Here is a 20,778-nt window from a genome sequence, read left to right as displayed (position 1 = left end):
GGTGTTAACGGGAGATTGTCTCCATGCTAGATTACTTATCGGTCCAGATGCACTAAGCTTCAAAAGTGATGAAATGGAGAGTGATAAACAGCCAGCCAATCAGCTCCTACCTGCCGTGCCACAGGCTGTGTTTGAAAAATGTCAAGTAGGAGCTGACTGGTCGGTTGTTTATCACTCTCCATTTGATCACTTTTGAAGGGTGCCTGGTCAATAGGATTGTACCATTGCTACCCAGATAGCATCCTGGTGAGGCGCCACACCCAACAGGGCCCCATGAATCTTCGTGATGGCATGAGATGACAAGTTCTTGATGGGTGGCTAAGTGAAAATCATACCTACCTTTATTACCGCGTCTTCTTCATTTGCCACTTTCTGCTAAACCCGACACCGCTGCGATATGCGCAATAAACAAGATAAACTGAATATCGCCCCACAATCTCCCGTCACTGTAGACGAGAGAGAATTGAACAGGTCAATAAGCTGCTTTTATAAGGCCACATAAGGCGATGTATAAAACCTTGTGAACAGGGCAAGTCGAGCTGTTACCAATAACAACCAATCAGATTCAAGATTTGAAAGAACGTTCTAGGTAAACGATAGCTAGAATCTCATAGGCTGCAACATGCCACACCTCATAGGCTGCAACATGCCACACCTCCACTTGCCTTCTATAGAAATGTGGGTACTTGTTTCCTAGCAGGGCGCCCAGATTTCCTACATACGCTAGCGTAGTGAAATCGCATCGAAACGCATGGGCCATTTCAGCGCCGTGCAATGTGATGCGATGCAATTTTTTAATGTAATTTATTCACTGCTGTGTTGGCCCTGGGGGATCGCATCGTACCTCCCGCAAAATCGCATGCGATTTTATAGGGTGCGATGCCATGCCATTATCTATACAGTTGTAGGACATACAATGAGGTTTAAGTGACCCCCTCACTATCCACGCCACCCCCGAAGCGTGGCGAGCGGCGGCGGAACGCGTCCTCCCGACCTTTTCATACCCCCACTATCCACGTCGGCGTGGAGTTGATTTTATATAGTGTGGCAAACGCAGCGAGGGGACGCGAAATACATGTAATTACTTTACCGCTCACCACGTTTCAGGGTGGCGTGGATAGTGAGGGGGTTCCCAAAAAAACCTCATTGTATCTTATACAAGTGTATAGCTAAAGGCATACATCATCCGCTGTAGTCGCAGCTGTAACTAGGGAGCACAGAACGCAGGGGGCGGCACCGTCACTATTTCCCAGCAAGGAGAGGACATAAGATGGGGGGTAGGGGGGTCAAACTCCTCTGTAGTCTTTAGTGACCCCGTGCAGGTAGTTGGTAGAGATTGAGGATCAGTAATGGTCACAGATTGGCTGTATTGATAATATGGATCAATTTCACGCCTGTAATTTGTTTGTTTATTCCTATGTACCTCATCAGAATGTGCGTCAGGGATAGGTCAGGGAATTCTCACATTTTCCTCACAAGCGAGTCAAGAACAACGTGCTAAACCAGTTTTTCCCAAGACGAAAGGGCCCGTTTCTCAATTTCACAACCAGGACAGACAGGTTATAGTGTGAGGTGTCCGCCTTCATCCGTCACTAGGCAGTGCCACATGCCTCGCTAGATCCTCACTGCTCCCAATTACCTCACATCTGTCCTGGCCGAAACTGAGGCCTTTCTTCACGATTGCAGGTAGATTGCAACACCTAGGCCCACCTGTACGAGTCAGCTCTCCGTTTCAGTGGGATCATCTCAGGGCGCAACGGAATGATGGCTAGCAACGGAATGAGGAAACACGATGCCAAAAGACTCTGCAGGGCTGCTGCTTTCACAGAAAGTGTTTATTCAGCAAGTACAGATGTAGCCACGCTTACCCCTGCCGCGCCAATCGCCACACGAGTTCCGTGCGTCTAATTCACTCCCGCTGCTCAAAGAATACATTGGGCCAGATGTATCAAGCTTCAAAAAGTGATAAAATGGAGAGAGATAAACAACCAGCTCCTGTCTGACATTTTTCAAACCCAGCCTGTAACACAACAGTTAGGAGCTGATTGGCTGGATGTTTATCACTCCATTTGGTACTTGTGGAGTATCACGGCTCCCACGACCTGCATCGTATGCTAAAAAATCGCATCGCATACGATCAAATCGCATGCGATGTGATGGCACCCGATTTTACACTGAAATGCATCAAAATGCATTAAAATGTGTATGAAAGTTGTGAAATGCCCCCAAATGCCATTTTTCATAGTGCACCACCCCCACTATCAACGTCAACCCGAAGCGTGGTGAGCGCAGCGAGCCCGCGAGGGGCGGCGTTACGCGTCCTACGACCTTTTCATACCCCCACTATCCACGTCGGCGTGGAGTTGAGATTAGAAAGTGTGGCGAGCGCAGCAAGCCACCGAGCCCGAAGCGTGGCGAGCGCAGCGAGCCCCACGAGGGGACACGGATACCTTCACAGCTATACGCGTCCCCTCACGGGCTTCACAGGTATCCGCGTCCCCTCGCCACGCTTCGGGCTCGCCACACTTTCTATTCTCAACTCCACGCCGACGTGGATAGTGGGGGTATGAAAAGGTCGTAGGACGCGTACCGCTGCGCTCGCCACGCTTCGGGTTGATGTTGATAGTGGGGGTGGTGCACTATGAAAAATGGCATTTGGGGGCATTTCACAACTTCCATACACATTTTAATGCATTTCAGTGTAAAATCGGGTGCCATCGTATGGCATCCGATGCGATCGCATACGATTTTTGAGCAAAAATGCTCAAAAATCGGTAAAAATCGTATCGCATCGTATGCCACTACATATGGCATACGATGCCATACGATGGGAGCCGTGATTCTCCACAAGTACCCTCCATTTTATCACTTTTTGACGCTTGATACAACTGGCCCATTGAGCGATGATTGCGTGATACCAGCGGACGAATCACACCAACAATGAGCTCTCATCTGTAGAGCTATACAAAGCCCAGATAACCGTAATTGTAAATTGAGGGAGGGCTACGATGAAGCTGGGCACCTGGTGGTTTTGGGAGGCCCCAGACTTTCTAGAAGAGTAGGCGAATATGAGGGTGTACCAGAGTCTGAAATATAGGCAGGCCCAGCGACAGGGGGGGCCCAAGGTTACCTACTATGCAATGAATAACCATTGATGGTTTCACCAACCGATGTTCCTCTGACTGACTGGGCCTTGAGGCGTCATAGGTGCCAGGGGCGGAGCTATGCTCCATTTCCTGACACTTGTAAAAATAAAAAAAAGTATTCACTTATAATGTGCCATCGATGGAGGGAAAACATCTGGTTCACCCACCTATTACCACCCTGCTGCTCTGTCCCACACGCCCCCTCTCTTCCGACTACCATACCTACCCCATTACTGTCTCCATCACAACATTGCCGCTGTCCCTCAATAGTACTTTTAGGTAAATTTCATCCATTTTCTGGTTCCAAAAATAGAACAGATATTACATAAAAATAAAAAAAACACGCACAATATAAATGACAAAGGTACTGCTTTCCTAGCACGGCGCCCGTCTCATTGATTGTATGCCTTAAGTTTAAGGTACTTAAGGCATACAATCAACGCGATGGACCCGATTTTTTAATCTCATGGATCTTATGCATCCATAAGATGCATGAAATCCATGAGATAAAAAATCGTGAGCCCCCAATAACCATTGTTAACCCCACCAGCACTATCAACGCCAACCCGAAGCGCGGCGAGTGCAGTGAGCCCGTGAGGGGCGGCGGTATGCGTCCTCCGACCTTTTCATTCCTCCACTATCTACGTCGGCGTGGAGTTGATTCTATATAGTGTGGCGAGCGCAGTGAGCCCCGCGAGGGGTCGCGGACTACTTTACATGTATTCCGCGTCGGCTCGCCACGCTTCGGGCTCGGTGGCTCTCTGCGCTCGCCACACTATATAAAATCAACTCCACGCCAACGTGGATAGTGGGGGTATGAAAAGGTCGGAGGACGCGTACTGCCGCTCGCCACGCTTCGGGTTGGCATCAATAGTGGGGTGGTGTTAACAATGGGGGGGGGGGCATTTCACCCATGAGGGGGGGTTAGCAATTAAAATTGGGGTTTTGGGGCCTTTTACATTGATTCCAATGTAAAAATCTCGTCCATTGCGTCGATTGCATCATCTCATGCATCTTATGCCGCACAAACACATAAGATGCATGAGATGCTTGCAATGTAAAAATCTTGTCAATCTCGTCGATTGCATCATCTCATGCATTTTATGCCGCACAAACACATAAGATGCATGAGATGCTTGAGATATCAGCCCCACACATACAATCTAGATCGTGGGCGCTGGGGACATACTAAAAGGAATGACAGTGGAATGACACTGCTGATAAGGAATGCCAATTGACTATAATGGTAGAAAATTACTTTTATATTAATATTTCTGAAATTATTGCACATATCAACTATATTTTTGGTATACTTCTTGCTAAGACCATTACACATATTTTACATGCAGAATGACGCGGAATGACGGCTGCCTCCTATGGAATGACGGCCTTTTAATTCGCCATCCTGTAGCCAAAATAGCATTAAAGCAGCTCCATTATGCGATATTAAGACCCCGATGTTACGTGATCCCCATAGCGCACGCGCTCATCCTTTTCCAAATATGCCCGCCTACACCCCTACTCTCGTAAACATGTCACATGACGCGGAATGACGACTGCCTCCTATGGAATGACAGCCTTTTAATTCGCCATCCTGAAGCCAAAATAGCATTAAAATAGCTCCATTATGCGATATTAAGACCACGATCTTACGGTGATCCCCATAGCGCACGCGCTCATCCTTTTCCAAATATGTCCGCCTACACCCCTACTCTCGTAATCATGTCACCTGACGCGGAATGACGGCTGCCTCCTATGGAATGATGGCCTTTTAATTCGCCATCCTGAAGCCAAAATAGCATTAAAATAGCACAGTGGAATGACAGTGGAATGACAGTGTTGTCTGCAGATAAGGAATGCCAATTGACTATAATGGTAGAAAATTACTTTTATATTAATATTTCTGAAATTATTGCACATATCAACTATATTTTTGGTATACTTCTTGCTAAGACCATTACACATATTTTACATGCAGAATGACGCGGAATGACGGCTGCCTCCTATGGAATGACGGCCTTTTAATTCGCCATCCTGAAGCCAAAATAGCATTAAAATAGCTCCATTATGCGATATTAAGACCCCGATGTTACGGTGATCCCCATAGCGCACGCGCTCATCCTTTTCCAAATATGCCCGCCTACACCCCTACTCTCGTAAACATGTCACATGACGCGGAATGACGACTGCCTCCTATGGAATGACAGCCTTTTAATTCGCCATCCTGAAGCCAAAATAGCATTAAAATAGCTCCATTATGCGATATTAAGACCCCGATGTTACGGTGATCCCCATAGCGCACGCACTCATCCTTTTCCAAATATGTCCGCCTACACCCCTACTCTCGTAAACATGTCACCTGACGCAGAATGACGGCTGCATCCTATGGAATGACGGCCTTTTAATTCGCCATCCTGAAGCGAAAATAGCATTAAAGCAGCTCCATTATGCGATATTAAGACCCCGATGTTACAGTGATCCCCATAGCGCACGCGCTCATCCTTTTCCAAATATGTCCGCCTACACCCCTACTCTCGTAAACATGTCACCTGACGCAGAATGACGGCTGCATCCTATGGAATGACGGCCTTTTAATTCGCCATCCTGAAGCCAAAATAGCATTAAAGCAGCTCCATTATGCGATATTAAGACCCCGATGTTACGGTGATCCCCATAGCGCACGCGCTCATCCTTTTCCAAATATGCCCGCCTACACCCCTACTCTCGTAAACATGTCACGTGACGCGGAATGACGGCTGCCTCCTATGGAATGACGGCCTTTTAATTCGCCATCCTGAAGCCAAAATAGCATTAAAATAGCTCCATTATGCGATATTAAGACCCCGATGTTACGGTGATCCCCATAGCGCACGCACTCATCCTTTTCCAAATATGTCCGCCTACACCCCTACTCTCGTAAACATGTCACCTGACGCAGAATGACGGCTGCATCCTATGGAATGACGGCCTTTTAATTCGCCATCCTGAAGCGAAAATAGCATTAAAGCAGCTCCATTATGCGATATTAAGACCCCGATGTTACGGTGATCCCCATAGCGCACGCGCTCATCCTTTTCCAAATATGCCCGCCTACACCCCTACTCTCGTAAACATGTCACGTGACGCGGAATGACGGCTGCCTCCTATGGAATGACGGCCTTTTAATTCGCCATCCTGAAGCCAAAATAGCATTAAAATAGCTCCATTATGCGATATTAAGACCCCGATGTTACGTGATCCCCATAGCGCACGCGCTCATCCTTTTCCAAATATGCCCGCCTACACCCCTACTCTCGTAAACATGTCACATGACGCGGAATGACGGCTGCCTCCTATGGAATGACAGCCTTTTAATTCGCCATCCTGAAGCCAAAATAGCATTAAAATAGCTCCATTATGCGATATTAAGACCACGATCTTACGGTGATCCCCATAGCGCACGCGCTCATCCTTTTCCAAATATGCCCGCCTACACCCCTACTCTCGTAATCATGTCACCTGACGCGGAATGACGGCTGCCTCCTATGGAATGACGGCCTTTTAATTCGCCATCCTGAAGCCAAAATAGCATTAAAGCAGCTCCATTATGCGATATTAAGACCCCGATGTTACGGTGATCCCCATAGCGCACGCGCTCATCCTTTTCCAAATATGCCCGCCTACACCCCTACTCTCGTAAACATGTCACGTGACGCGGAATGACGGCTGCCTCCTATGGAATGACGGCCTTTTAATTCGCCATCCTGAAGCCAAAATAGCATTAAAATAGCTCCATTATGCGATATTAAGACCCCGATGTTACGGTGATCCCCATAGCGCACGCACTCATCCTTTTCCAAATATGTCCGCCTACACCCCTACTCTCGTAAACATGTCACCTGACGCAGAATGACGGCTGCATCCTATGGAATGACGGCCTTTTAATTCGCCATCCTGAAGCGAAAATAGCATTAAAGCAGCTCCATTATGCGATATTAAGACCCCGATGTTACGGTGATCCCCATAGCGCACGCGCTCATCCTTTTCCAAATATGCCCGCCTACACCCCTACTCTCGTAAACATGTCACCTGATGCGGAATGACGGCTGCCTCCTATGGAATGACGGCCTTTTAATTCGCCATCCTGAAGCCAAAATAGCATTAAAGCAGCTCCATTATGCGATATTAAGACCCCGATGTTACGTGATCCCCATAGCGCACGCGCTCATCCTTTTCCAAATATGCCCGCCTACACCCCTACTCTCGTAAACATGTCACATGACGCGGAATGACGACTGCCTCCTATGGAATGACAGCCTTTTAATTCGCCATCCTGAAGCGAAAATAGCATTAAAGCAGCTCCATTATGCGATATTAAGACCCCGATGTTACGTGATCCCCATAGCGCACGCGCTCATCCTTTTCCAAATATGCCCGCCTACACCCCTACTCTCGTAAACATGTCACATGACGCGGAATGACGGCTGCCTCCTATGGAATGACAGCCTTTTAATTCGCCATCCTGAAGCCAAAATAGCATTAAAATAGCTCCATTATGCGATATTAAGACCACGATCTTACGGTGATCCCCATAGCGCACGCGCTCATCCTTTTCCAAATATGCCCGCCTACACCCCTACTCTCGTAATCATGTCACCTGACGCGGAATGACGGCTGCCTCCTATGGAATGACGGCCTTTTAATTCGCCATCCTGAAGCCAAAATAGCATTAAAGCAGCTCCATTATGCGATATTAAGACCCCGATGTTACGGTGATCCCCATAGCGCACGCGCTCATCCTTTTCCAAATATGCCCGCCTACACCCCTACTCTCGTAAACATGTCACGTGACGCGGAATGACGGCTGCCTCCTATGGAATGACGGCCTTTTAATTCGCCATCCTGAAGCCAAAATAGCATTAAAATAGCTCCATTATGCGATATTAAGACCCCGATGTTACGGTGATCCCCATAGCGCACGCACTCATCCTTTTCCAAATATGTCCGCCTACACCCCTACTCTCGTAAACATGTCACCTGACGCAGAATGACGGCTGCATCCTATGGAATGACGGCCTTTTAATTCGCCATCCTGAAGCGAAAATAGCATTAAAGCAGCTCCATTATGCGATATTAAGACCCCGATGTTACGGTGATCCCCATAGCGCACGCGCTCATCCTTTTCCAAATATGCCCGCCTACACCCCTACTCTCGTAAACATGTCACCTGATGCGGAATGACGGCTGCCTCCTATGGAATGACGGCCTTTTAATTCGCCATCCTGAAGCCAAAATAGCATTAAAGCAGCTCCATTATGCGATATTAAGACCCCGATGTTACGTGATCCCCATAGCGCACGCGCTCATCCTTTTCCAAATATGCCCGCCTACACCCCTACTCTCGTAAACATGTCACATGACGCGGAATGACGACTGCCTCCTATGGAATGACAGCCTTTTAATTCGCCATCCTGAAGCCAAAATAGCATTAAAATAGCTCCATTATGCGATATTAAGACCACGATCTTACGGTGATCCCCATAGCGCACGCGCTCATCCTTTTCCAAATATGCCCGCCTACACCCCTACTCTCGTAATCATGTCACCTGACGCGGAATGACGGCTGCCTCCTATGGAATGATGGCCTTTTAATTCGCCATCCTGAAGCCAAAATAGCATTAAAATAGCACAGTGGAATGACAGTGGAATGACAGTGTTGTCTGCAGATAAGGAATGCCAATTGACTATAATGGTAGAAAATTACTTTTATATTAATATTTCTGAAATTATTGCACATATCAACTATATTTTTGGTATACTTCTTGCTAAGACCATTACACATATTTTACATGCAGAATGACGCGGAATGACGGCTGCCTCCTATGGAATGACGGCCTTTTAATTCGCCATCCTGAAGCCAAAATAGCATTAAAATAGCTCCATTATGCGATATTAAGACCCCGATGTTACGGTGATCCCCATAGCGCACGCACTCATCCTTTTCCAAATATGTCCGCCTACACCCCTACTCTCATAAACATGTCACATGACACGGAATGACGGCTGCATCCTATGGAATGACAGCCTTTTAATTCGCCATCCTGAAGCCAAAATAGCATTAAAATAGCTCCATTATGCGATATTAAGACCCCGATGTTACGGTGATCCCCATAGCGCACGCACTCATCCTTTTCCAAATATGTCCGCCTACACCCCTACTCTCGTAAACATGTCACCTGACGCAGAATGACGGCTGCATCCTATGGAATGACGGCCTTTTAATTCGCCATCCTGAAGCCAAAATAGCATTAAAGCAGCTCCATTATGCGATATTAAGACCCCGATGTTACGGTGATCCCCATAGCGCACGCGCTCATCCTTTTCCAAATATGCCCGCCTACACCCCTACTCTCGTAAACATGTCACCTGATGCGGAATGACGGCTGCCTCCTATGGAATGACGGCCTTTTAATTCGCCATCCTGAAGCCAAAATAGCATTAAATCAGCTCCATTATGCGATATTAAGACCCCGATGTTACGGTGATCCCCATAGCGCACGCACTCATCCTTTTCCAAATATGTCCGCCTACACCCCTACTCTCGTAAACATGTCACGTGACGCGGAATGACGGCTGCCTCCTATGGAATGACGGCCTTTTAATTCGCCATCCTGAAGCCAAAATAGCATTAAAATAGCTCCAATATGCGATATTAAGACCCCGATGTTACGGTGATCCCCATAGCGCACGCACTCATCCTTTTCCAAATATGTCCGCCTACACCCCTACTCTCGTAAACATGTCACCTGACGCAGAATGACGGCTGCATCCTATGGAATGACGGCCTTTTAATTCGCCATCCTGAAGCGAAAATAGCATTAAAGCAGCTCCATTATGCGATATTAAGACCCCGATGTTACGGTGATCCCCATAGCGCACGCGCTCATCCTTTTCCAAATATGTCCGCCTACACCCCTACTCTCGTAAACATGTCACCTGACGCAGAATGACGGCTGCATCCTATGGAATGACGGCCTTTTAATTCGCCATCCTGAAGCGAAAATAGCATTAAAGCAGCTCCATTATGCGATATTAAGACCCCGATGTTACGGTGATCCCCATAGCGCACGCACTCATCCTTTTCCAAATATGTCCGCCTACACCCCTACTCTCGTAAACATGTCACCTGACGCAGAATGACGGCTGCATCCTATGGAATGACGGCCTTTTAATTCGCCATCCTGAAGCCAAAATAGCATTAAAGCAGCTCCATTATGCGATATTAAGACCCCGATGTTACGGTGATCCCCATAGCGCACGCGCTCATCCTTTTCCAAATATGCCCGCCTACACCCCTACTCTCGTAAACATGTCACCTGATGCGGAATGACGGCTGCCTCCTATGGAATGACGGCCTTTTAATTCGCCATCCTGAAGCCAAAATAGCATTAAATCGGCTCCATTATGCGATATTAAGACCCCGATGTTACGGTGATCCCCATAGCGCACGCACTCATCCTTTTCCAAATATGTCCGCCTACACCCCTACTCTCGTAAACATGTCACCTGACGCAGAATGACGGCTGCATCCTATGGAATGACGGCCTTTTAATTCGCCATCCTGAAGCGAAAATAGCATTAAAGCAGCTCCATTATGCGATATTAAGACCCCGATGTTACGGTGATCCCCATAGCGCACGCACTCATCCTTTTCCAAATATGTCCGCCTACACCCCTACTCTCGTAAACATGTCACCTGACGCAGAATGACGGCTGCATCCTATGGAATGACGGCCTTTTAATTCGCCATCCTGAAGCGAAAATAGCATTAAAGCAGCTCCATTATGCGATATTAAGACCCCGATGTTACGGTGATCCCCATAGCGCACGCGCTCATCCTTTTCCAAATATGTCCGCCTACACCCCTACTCTCGTAAACATGTCACCTGACGCAGAATGACGGCTGCATCCTATGGAATGACGGCCTTTTAATTCGCCATCCTGAAGCGAAAATAGCATTAAAGCAGCTCCATTATGCGATATTAAGACCCCGATGTTACGGTGATCCCCATAGCGCACGCGCTCATCCTTTTCCAAATATGCCCGCCTACACCCCTACTCTCGTAAACATGTCACGTGACGCGGAATGACGGCTGCATCCTATGGAATGACGGCCTTTTAATCCGCCATCCTGAAGCCAAAATAGCATTAAAATAGCACAGTGGAATGACAGTGTTGTCTGCAGATAAGGAATGCCAATTGACTATAATGGGAGAAAATGACTTTTATATTAATATTTCTGAAATTATTGCACATATCAACTATATTTTAGGTATACTTCTTGCTAAGACCATTACACATATTTTACATGCAGAATGATGCGGAATGACGGCTGCCTCCTATGGAATGACGTCCTTTTAATTCGCCATCCTGAAGCCAAAATAGCATTAAAGCAGCTCCATTATGCGATATTAAGACCCCGATTTTACTATGATCCAATAAGCGCACACACTAACCTCTTTCCGTATACGCCTGCCTACACCCCTACTCTTATTAATATGTCAAATTACTTTGTTTTTTTTTGGTACTTGTGTGTTATTGCAGCGCCCGTTACGTAGCGTCCCTGTCACAATAGGCGTAGTGTTCCCGTGGCCAGCGTAGTTTAGTGTTCCCGCCCGTCGAGCCGGAGCTTACGTAGTTAGCGTAGTCAGTGATTGCATATTGTATTGTGTGGGAACCATTGACCATTTTAACCTACCTGACATGACAGGTGTGAATGTGTTCCTGAAACACCCCCACTATCCACGCCAGCCCAAAGTGCGGTGAGTGCAGCGTCAAGCATCCTCCTGACCTTTTCATACCCCCACTAGCCATGTTGGAGTTGATTTTATAAAGTGTGGCAAGCGCAAAGCTTGGCGAGCGCAGTGAGCCCCGCGAGGGGACACGGAATACATGTAAAGTAATATGCGTCACCTTGCACGCTTGCCGCGCTTCGGACTCGGTGGCTCGCTGCGCTTGCCACACTTTTCTAAAATCAACTCCCCGCTGATGTGGATAGTGGGGGTATGAAAAGGTCGGCAGGACACGTAACGCATCAACGCGTCCCCTTTGCGGGGCTTGCTACGCTCGCCACGCTTCAGGCTGACGTGGATAGTGGGGGTTTTAAATGGAGGCATTTGCCAGTATGTAACATGGAGCACTGGCAAATGACTCCTTTATTGTGCATGAGACGCACTTGCTGCCAAACCCCCCCCCCCCCTTTGCGCAGGAGACGCACGTGCTACCGAACCCCTAACCCTGCCGTACCCTGCCGCAATAATTACCGAGACGTCTCAGACAGATGGAGCGCCTCTCCGCCGGCGCCCGCATGATCCCCTCTCCGCTGGTGTCTGCCAGCGCAGGGGATCTGGCGGTTACCGGCGCTGTGTGAGAGGCACTCACTAGGCTGGCCAGGAATGCTGGGGACAGAGCCGCAGCTCTCCTGGGGACAGTACGCTGGCTAGCTGCCTGATGGGGACACTGCGCTGACTACGCAGGGCTGCCGCGGAGTCACTACGTTGACTACGCTAGGCAGCTGTTGGGCTACGCTAACGTAGCTTAGCCTGCGCTGAAAAGGTAGCATAGCCAGGCGCTGTGATAATACACAATTACCGGGGTTTTTTTCACAAAAGTGCTTGAAGTGTGGCAGTAAACAACTTTATGACATACCGCCAGATCTGGCCACCATTTTGATCTTGCCGGAGAAAGAAAAATAGCAGCCTTGGGATTGAGTATGGCATCCCAGCTCTGGAAAAGTAGCATCATTATGTGTAAAGGTGTCCCTCTGTGGACAGGTGTCCATCAGCATTGGCCAAGCTGGTATGTACAGTAGGTTGAGCATGGTCCTGGCTGTAACTTTTTAGGCACTGGGGCGGTGGGTATGCTGGCATTCACAATACTCACCCCTGCATACCGACTACCACCAGGAGTCCTGCCCCAGAATACCAAGATCATTGGAAATGCCTACGCCGGAATGTTGACTGCAAGTATGTGCGTTAGGAATGGCTGGGGGGTTAAGGTTTAGGCACTAGGGATGACATAGGTCAATTCTGGGTAGGTGGGAGTTAGGGTTATGCACTTAGAAATGTGTTTAAGGCTAGGCTTTGGGGTGGGAGGGTTCGGTTTAGTGAGCAGAGTACTAGGGTTAGTTTGTGTGGTTGGGGGAAGGTTAGGGATAGGAAGGGGCTGTAAAGTATACTTACAAGACCCCTTTCAGGATTCCGTCTTACAGGATGCCGGTATTGGTTTTCTGACTGTCAGCATCCTCACTGCCACTCATTCATGTGTATTTCATCTCTTAAGGCCCCCATACACTACACGATTTGGGCCCGATTTCACCCGATTCTGGAGGATCGGGCCAAGAAATCGGGTGAAATTGCCCAAATCGCATAGGGTATGACATCCAATCTCATCCGATGCGTGGTCCCGTGCGCATCGGATCAGATCTGGATGTCGGACGGTCTGCACATAAGATAAATCTTATGTGCAGCCGGCATTGAGCTGGTCTGGGGGAGTGGGGACCAGAGACCGGAGAGCAGGGTCCGGTCCGTGGGTGATGCAGAGGGGGTAGTCAGCTAGTGGCAGGAGAGGTGGCGGGGAGCGGGGTCCGGTCCAGCTGCAGGAGGGGTAGTGGGCTAGCGGGTGGACTGGAGGTGTAGCGACAAGTGGGGAGCGCACGGCACAAAGCAGAGTCCAGGTATCGGCGAGCGGGAGAATAGGAAGCATCCTATTCAAAAGACTGGGTGGGCAGGGCGGTCACTGATTGGCTGAGCTCTCGGGCAATCAGCGTCCGCCCAGTCTCTCCGGTCTCTGGTCCCCGCTCCCCCGGACGGACCCTGACGCCCCCCCCCCCCCCCTTCCCGCCTGCAAGCTCCCCCTAGACCCTGCTCTCCTGCAGCTCCCCCGGATTTGAATCGATCCGATTTATCATATGTAAAAAATGGCACATCAAGTGCCAAATCATATCAGGAGCTGCCGGGGGGAGCTCAGTGGAAGTCTGCGCCGATATTAGGCCAACTTGTCCTAATGTCCCGGCATAGTGTAAAAAATCACACACATCATCTATAGCCTTTAGATTCAGCCTTAAATTTGTGATAATAAGACTCAGTGGCACCTGATGTAATTGTATACTGCACTGCAACATTTTTGTGATAAATGGACTTTGTGTGTGTGTGTGTGTGTGTGTGTGTGTGTGTGTGTGTCTCTCGATCTGGCTAATTTAATTTAAAAAAAATCATACATATCATCTATAGATCCAAAAACATTTATCAATATTTTTCAAAACAATTCTAAGAAAGTAAATAAAAGCTTAACACTCATTAGAAAACATATATTTTGGTAATTCACGTTTGATTTGGCTTTGTATGCAATGTTGAAATACTGTATTCCATCTTATTAATGCACTGCATGCTTTCTTAATGTCTCGGAGTATTCTTGTATTTTCGAAGACCAAATAAAATTTCTTAAATGGCTTCACCTAAGGCAATACAAAGAAAAAATGTATCAGGTTATATAACTGCATGACAACATCAGCATCAAGCACCATTTACCTTAATACATGGCTAGCTACTGCATACCCATCATCAATATGTTTCTCATGTTCCGCTACACCAACAGAGGGTAACACAACAGGTTAATTATGGCCTTATTCTGTGCTGGTCAAGCTGATGGCACACAGCCATGCCAGCATCTTTTGGCGTTCTTTTTGCCAGCCTGTTCCTATGCTTAAGCAGAGAAGTGCAGAATGCCAGAGATAATGGGGTGTTATCCTTTACAACACACTGCCTGCATTTACATCTGAGCTGTATACCCCATACTACTGTATGCAGCGGACATAACATAACAGCGGACTGACTGTAGGTTGGACAATATTAGTATGTACAATGGAATAATCTAAACAGGTTATTTCACTAGGTTGACTAGGTGTGCCCACTGGGAGAATTAATCCCTCATGCATATAAATGGTTGTTCTCTGTATGGTAATATTTTCCTAAACCTCATACACTTTACCTTCAGGTGGTAGAGTATATCGCGAACTGTGTCACATGATCATATGAAGTTAACAAGGTACAGTATGTTACTGTACTCATCCTTGCTGGCGGGTTGCCAGAACGTACGCGCTGGCGACCCGCCAGCAGCCTCGCCAGCGAGGAGACTGAGACGCACGTGCGTCTCACGCGCACGCGCGTCTCAGTCTCCGTCGCTAGCGCGACGGAAACCCTGTCCGTCTCCGCCTCAGGGAGACGGACAGGGTTAGGGGGGGTGCGGGCAGGCGGCGGGGACCCCGGGTTACCGCCGGCAAGCCGGCGGGGACCCGGGGGAACGGATCGAAGCGCCGTCGGAAGGGGACGCGCGCGCCTCTCGTGCGCGCGCGTCCCCTTCTCACCATCGCCATGGCGCTGGCGGGGGATGGCGGCTGGCGACGCCAGCGCCATCCCCTGCAAAGATGGGACCTGACCCATCTGTAGTTGTCGTGGAACAGGGAAATATGAGATGAAGTCTTAGGAGGGAGATGCGCCATTTCCAGGGTTTACAGCGCAGTCTCCAAGTCACGTGTCAAGACTGTGTGCATGCCGTGTACTGTGAGTAAAGTGTACATGGTATAATGAATAATAACCTGCCTTTGTTAATCAGAGCAGTCCTCCCAAAGGTATATTTCCAGAATGTCTTTAAATGTGTGTCCCTCTATTACAGGGATCAAAGGACAAGTATGTTACCAACAGCAAGGAGGTGGAGGTCCAGGGAGCTGGGCAGGGGTAGCCGCTGCCGGGGCAGCGCCAGTGGTGGGAGCACTAAAAAAAAAAAAAACCCCACACAAATAAATTGCAAGCCACTGATTGGCTGAGACATTAGTGGCTGCCTATTTATTTGTAGTTTTTTTTTATTTTCAAGTTCTCCCGTCACTGGCGCTGGCACGCTGACTATAGCGGCTTCCCCTGCCCAGCTCCCTGGTTCTCTGCGCTGCTCCCCCTGCTCCCTCCACCTGGCTCTCTGGTAGCCGGCATCCCTCGCCCGCTGCTGTCCCCCACACCCTGGTCCCCTCGCTGGCGTCCGCCACCCCCCTGCTTCTTCCGCCTGCAGCTCCTGGGAGTTGCATGTGATAAATCGGATGTGATGAAGTGCCTAATCGCGTGAGACCCCTCCCAGGGTCCGATTTGTCCTTAAGACAAGATGGACTAATGTATGGGGGCCTTAAATTGCCAAACTTCAAACAAGATGACCTGGGATATTTAATCAGCCCCTGGACCGGTTATAGGAAGTTTATGGGGGGGGGGGGGGGAGGGATCTTAGAATGCACACCCAAGATACATGAGGTGCTATCATGCTGGGACTTGTAGTTCTGCAAATAAAAATACATGGTGCAGATGCACACTCCATATTATTAATCAGTAATAGAGGCTCTTGGTATATTAATTGGCCAAGAAATATTTGCCCACCAACCAGCTTCACGGTGGCCTAATTTCTGGTGGATCCCTAATACTAAGTTTGAATCTGGGGCGCGGAACCCTGAAAAGGCTGGCATAGGCCAGTCACCCCAGGGCAGCACACAAGTGAAAGACGCACTGAAGCGCAGACGGGCAGGGTTTAGGTCCACTGCCGCAGAGTGTCTGGGATGAGATGCTTGCGTGTTCAACTAACATGGAGCGCCTCTCTGCCGGCGTCCGCCAGGGTTGGGCGTCCTCCAATGCAGTTCCGGCGCCTGCCAGCGCACCCGACCCTGTAGACGCCGGTAGCTTTACTTGTTACTTTACTCTATGCTGACTACACTGCCTTACTACAACTACGCTGGCTGACGCTGACTACATAGGTCTGAATACATAGCGCGCAGCGGCGCCACAAGTACCTAAAGCAGTGGTTCCCAAACTGTGCACCCAGGTCTTTAGGTCAACATGGCTTTAGGTCGACATGGGTTTAGGTTGACAGGTCGTTAGGTCGACACAAGCATTAGTTCGACATGGGTAAGGTTTACATCTTTTTTTTTTTACTATCTTTGAAAACAACATATGCTGACAGGTGGTGTTTCATGCCCTACTATCCACTAGGGCGCGGAGGGAGAATAAAATAGTGTGCCTAGTGTAGCGATGCACTGTGCTCGATGCATGGCGAGCCATGCGAGGGGACGCGGTGCTACATTTCACTGCCCATGTCGACTATCGGCTAAAAAAAAATGATAAAAACCCCATGTCAACCTTTTCACTGTCGACCTTGCCCATGTCAACCTAATGCTTGTGTCGACCTAAACCCATGTCCACCTAGACCCATGTCAACCTAGTCCCATTAAAAATGTTGAAGACAGGTAGTCTGTTACTCCTGACACAATACTAGAAACAAATCTAAATAATGCCCTGGCACATAAATATTTTGTAAAATAAAGTGATACTCATACAGAGGAAAAAATATGAAAATGCTCATACTCACACAAGCTGGAAATTGGTCCATTGACTAATCTGAGGTATCAGCATGGAAGGCAGCAATCCTGATATTTTTCGGTTCAGATGTAAAGTCTTTGGCATTGTGCTATCCCAAATTCCCAAAAAAATTGTATTGGTCCAAGTAAGAGGTCAAGACAAGCCATTGTCCACAGAATAGTCATAGATCCAGGAAGTAATTCACATAACTGAAGCAGGACCACTTTAAATATTATGTGTTTGAAATATAACTAAAGATTGAAAAGCTGAACTTTAACCTATTGGAAATATTACAGTGATGAAATAAACACCGAGTAATAGATATTTTTGCTTTGATTTTTCACGAAGATGTTGATGAACACTCTCTACACTTGTAGTATGTTGGTATCCTATTTTTCAGTGAAAGACAGGCTACATGGTACCAATTTCTACACAGGCAGCAAAGAATCATGCAGTCATCTGTGGAGTAGTTTCCTGGGCACATGGTTTCTTGGCATGTGGACCATCGACTGTTATCCTGGTTAACAATTGCTGTTAAATATTTCACCGGTGACTTTTGATCCACGTTGACATCCATCTTCATTTTTAGCAGAGCGCTGTGCATTTTACTGTATGTACCGCTGCATGCTTTCAATGTTATTTTTTTACAGTTGCACTGTTTGTGCTGAATGACATTACTCCCTATCCACATTCTAACACAATCACTTTTTATGTCTTGGTATTCTTTTCCAACAATGTAAAATATGTGTAATGGTCTTAGCAAGAAGTATACCAAAAATATAGTTGATATGTGCAATAATTTCAGAAATATTAATATAAATGTCATTTTCTCCCATTATAGTCAATTGGCATTCCTTATCTGCAGACAACACTGTCATTCCACTGTCATTCCACTGTGCTATTTTAATGCTATTTTGGCTTCAGGATGGCGAATTAAAAGGCCGTCATTCCATAGGAGGCAGCCGTCATTCCGCGTCACGTGACATGTTTACGAGAGTAGGGGTGTAGGCGGGCATATTTGGAAAAGGATGAGCGCGTGCGCTATGGGGATCACCGTAACATCGGGGTCTTAATATCGCATAATGGAGCTATTTTAATGCTATTTTGGCTTCAGGATGGCGAATTAAAAGGCCGTCATTCCATAGGAGGCAGCCGTCATTCCGCGTCACGTGACATGTTTACGAGAGTAGGGGTGTAGGCGGGCATATTTGGAAAAGGATGAGCGCGTGCGCTATGGGGATCACCGTAACATCGGGGTCTTAATATCGCATAATGGAGCTGCTTTAATGCTATTTTCGCTTCAGGATGGCGAATTAAAAGGCCGTCATTCCATAGGATGCAGCCGTCATTCTGCGTCAGGTGACATGTTTACGAGAGTAGGGGTGTAGGCGGGCATATTTGGAAAAGGATGAGCGCGTGCGCTATGGGGATCACGTAACATCGGGGTCTTAATATCGCATAATGGAGCTGCTTTAATGCTATTTTGGCTTCAGGATGGCGAATTAAAAGGCCGTCATTCCATAGGAGGCAGCCGTCATTCCGCGTCAGGTGACATGTTTACGAGACTAGGGGTGTAGGCGGGCATATTTGGAAAAGGATGAGCGCGTGCGCTATGGGGATCACCGTAACATCGGGGTCTTAATATCGCATAATGGAGCTGCTTTAATGCTATTTTCGCTTCAGGATGGCGAATTAAAAGGCCGTCATTCCATAGGATGCAGCCGTCATTCTGCGTCAGGTGACATGTTTACGAGAGTAGGGGTGTAGGCGGACATATTTGGAAAAGGATGAGTGCGTGCGCTATGGGGATCACCGTAACATCGGGGTCTTAATATCGCATAATGGAGCTATTTTAATGCTATTTTGGCTTCAGGATGGCGAATTAAAAGGCTGTCATTCCATAGGAGGCAGCCGTCATTCCGCGTCATGTGACATGTTTACGAGAGTAGGGGTGTAGGCGGGCATATTTGGAAAAGGATGAGCGCGTGCGCTATGGGGATCACCGTAACATCGGGGTCTTAATATCGCATAATGGAGCTGCTTTAATGCTATTTTGGCTTCAGGATGGCGAATTAAAAGGCTGTCATTCCATAGGATGCAGCCGTCATTCTGCGTCAGGTGACATGTTTACGAGAGTAGGGGTGTAGGCGGACATATTTGGAAAAGGATGAGTGCGTGCGCTATGGGGATCACCGTAACATCGGGGTCTTAATATCGCATAATGGAGCTGCTTTAATGCTATTTTGGCTACAGGATGGCGAATTAAAAGGCCGTCATTCCATAGGAGACAGCCGTCATTCCGCACCATTCTGCATGTAAAATATGTGTAATGGTCTTAGCAAGAAGTATACCAAAAATATAGTTGATATGTGCAATAATTTCAGAAATATTAATATAAATGTCATTTTCTCCCATTATAGTCAATTGGCATTCCTTATCTGCAGACAACACTGTCATTCCACTGTCATTCCACTGTCATTCCTTTTAGTACATCCCTGGGCGCTGTGCTAGGAAAGCAGTACCATTACAAATAAGTCACAGAAATAACATAATTCATGAACCAGATGTCACATAAGAGATATCCCTCCTCCACCCCTTGCTCTAGACATACTGCTCACCTGGGCTGCTCAGGTAAGCAGTCTGTACTGGAGGGGAAGAGAATGAAGCTCTGGCTTATTATATATCCCCTGACATATAAGGGTGGGAGGCTCTCAGGCCTAAGAGGGCTGCCGTGTGATATGTGACACAAATAACAAAGAACAGAGCAGAAAATCCTTAATGCCTGGAGTGCAGCAGCCTGCTATACAATGTATACATACAACAAGCATGGGACGCTGCAGGGCTGCCAGGACCTCGTGTGCGGGGCGGAACCCGTGTGTAGGGGCGGAGCACGGACACCTTTCCTGGTGACACCGGTCCCTGGTAACGGTAGCAGCTAGTTCCCCTTCGCCGTAAGGACCTGGGGAGGAGAGGGGGCGGGAGAGGGGGCGGGAGAGGAGGAGCAAGGTCAGAACAAGACAACTTTTTTTTGAGCCGACATGTGCCGACAGGCGGTATTTCATGCCCTACCATCCACTAGGGCGTGGAGGAGGTTATTAAAGCTGTGGCGAGCGAAGCGAGCCACCGTGCCCGAAGCATTGCGAGCGAAGCGAGCTATGCGAGGGTCCATTTGGGTCCCTTCTTCTGAACTTGCTCCTCCTCTCCCT

The sequence above is a fragment of the Crinia signifera genome, chromosome 9, assembly GCF_055691185.1.
Source record: "Crinia signifera chromosome 9, ASM5569118v1, whole genome shotgun sequence".
Taxonomy (NCBI): Eukaryota; Metazoa; Chordata; class Amphibia; order Anura; family Myobatrachidae; genus Crinia; species Crinia signifera.
This window is presented reverse-complemented; position numbering follows the sequence as displayed.